This window comes from Medicago truncatula, chromosome 7 (assembly GCF_003473485.1).
Source record: "Medicago truncatula cultivar Jemalong A17 chromosome 7, MtrunA17r5.0-ANR, whole genome shotgun sequence".
NCBI lineage: Eukaryota > Viridiplantae > Streptophyta > Magnoliopsida > Fabales > Fabaceae > Medicago > Medicago truncatula.
In genome coordinates, this window is record NC_053048.1 from 26,553,677 (window position 1) to 26,556,143 (window position 2,467).

At 31.6% G+C, this 2,467-nt stretch overlaps 1 long non-coding RNA gene across 2 annotated transcripts; it reads right to left on the bottom strand.

Moving 5' to 3' along the window:
- Window positions 1-647: 647 nt before the first annotated feature.
- Window positions 648-2,004, bottom strand: LOC112416394 (uncharacterized). 2 transcript variants are annotated; one of them, XR_003006814.2, is made up of 2 exons: window positions 1,217-2,004; window positions 648-819 (listed from the first exon to the last, which is right to left on the bottom strand). It is a non-coding gene; the product is annotated as an uncharacterized lncRNA (long non-coding RNA). The 2 variants fall into 2 exon arrangements; XR_003006813.2 differs by having other exon boundaries at window positions 648-833.
- Window positions 2,005-2,467: the final 463 nt, after the last annotated feature.

A 2,467-nucleotide genomic window follows, 5' to 3' on the forward strand; every position in this document is an offset into this window, starting at 1 on the left:
TGCAATGCTTACATGATAGTTCATAGTCAACGTTGAATAAATTTTAGAAAAATTGCATAAAACTGATGAAAATAAATATGACACTACATATTAATTTGATTGCTAAAAAAGCAATGAAATGTAATGTAAAGAAGTCCATTGTAGCCCAAAGCACTTGATCCAATCTTCATCATTTTCCCGTTCTACAGCTTTCTTGCACTACATAATAAGCTTTTCCAACATCCTCCAAATTTGGTAGTCTTGTTCTCAAGATTAAACTCCAAAAGCATACTCCTAAAATGACCTGAATCATCGCTTAAATCTAAATCTTTTCAACCCTTGTGGATGATATCAGCAGTTAATCCGTCATACGTGAAGGTATAATTAAAAAAAAAATCAATTATATTATAAGTTCCATTTCATTACTTACCAACAATCCAGATCTAATATCAGATGAATTCAACCATTTGACGATGAAATACTAAAAATTTGTGGGGTCATGGTGGTAAGCAATTGGTGCAATATACCAGCAAATTCAAGTTCACTGTCATGACCATTAATTGAATGCTCTAGCCTTAGTAACAATAAAGGAACATATAGGGGATATTTGATCCCAACATCACGATGGTCCTTATTAACAATAATCACAAAAAGTCTTCGCAAACACATACGAATGTAATCCGCATCGAATTTCATATTATAAGCGTTGTTAAGTTCATTCACACCATGAGTTACGTTAAACATAATTTGTCAACAACGACCTCAAATTGATTGAGTGCAAGATTGTGAGAACAGCCAACACAGCTCCTTCAGTTATGCCTTGATCTGCGCGTCTGCTGTCTACATTTTCAACACTGCATTAATCTTAATTAACAAACTTGTCTACAATTCAAATATGTTTTTGCAACTCTTCCAGCTAGCATATAAGATCAAACATCAAAATTGTCATTAATCTAAATTCAATGAGATTATTGCACAATTGTATATTTATATGCTTGTACAACATTTCAGATTTGATATATAGAAAACAATTATTCTTTATAAGGATCAATCAACATTATATACCGATATAACTCATAACCAATTTCCTTAGTTAGCATGGGTACTAAGTAAAAAGCATTATATGAGACAACTTAGCATATTACATTGTAAAATGAATTTATTTACAAAAACTAATGGCATAAAACAGCAACAGAATTTCCTACAAAGGGGCATAAAAAATTCAACTCCTCAATACCTTATTAACATCATTCCAATCACAGCAAGTTTTGATTAAAATACTCATCAACAGCCTAATTCTCAGATTCAGATTTTCTCCCTAAAAATACGAAAAATCCTGAAAAGGAATAGAAAATGTGAACAAAATTTGAAATCAAAATCCCTAATATACTTTAAATACCTTATCATCATCAAAATCCTCCGTGTGCGGTCGATCCCAACTCACATAGCATAACACCCAGATCACAAAAAGAAAGCAAGAAATTTGGTAGAGAAGAAAAAAAAACAAATGAAAAAAAACTGAAAACCATGTAATCAAATTAAAGCTTAGGTTCATACATGCCATGGATGTTGTTGATGGTGGTGTTGTTAATGGGGTGAGAGACATTTAAGACCGGAGCATGTAGTGAATTTAAAGAAAGAAGATTCGAACTCATTAGTGAAAGGTTGCAAGCAAATACAATTAGTAGAAGCAAGGGAACAAAGAGATCAGTGTTCTATTGGTCAAGGCGTCAGGCTACATTGAATAACACATAAATGGATTAGAACAAATATGCTAGCACATCTATTCATTGGAAAGCTCTCTTTTGTACATACAACCATGTGTTGCACGACTTTTGACATTTTTTGTGCTTTGGTGTATGTAGCACAATTTTTTGGAAACAAATTAGAATAAAGAATGGCTTTTTCGATGCAGGAAAGCTCTCTTGTGCTTTGGTGTATATTAAATGCCATCATCCATATGCCTTAGATACATGCATCCACAAACTCTAATTGTTATGGGAGCGAAATTTAGAATTTGAACCTAAAGTGATGATTAGGAAAAGCACTAAGGTGAATTTAATGCTTGGATGATGGAGGGAAAATATTAGGTTAAAATTAGGGTATGATATTGCTTGACCAAACAAGCTTTAGTAAGAAAGATTTAATTTATGCAAAATGTCATCTCTAATTTTAACCTAATTTTTCCCTCCACAATTTTGCATTTAATGTTTATCTAAAGTAAAATAAAATTATGTTCCTAATTATAAGCTGTTTTTTTGGAAAGGAATAACCGTTAACCCGTCTCGCTATACTTAACCTAATCTCTTACTTATAAATGTTAACTCGTCTCGCTATACTTAACTTATTATGTTACATTACTTATAAATGTTAATCCGTCTCGCTATACTTAACCTAATTTTTTCCTCACATTTTTGCATTTAATGTTTATCTAAAGTAAAATAAAATTATGTTCCTAATTATGTGTTATTTTTTTGAAAATCTCTTA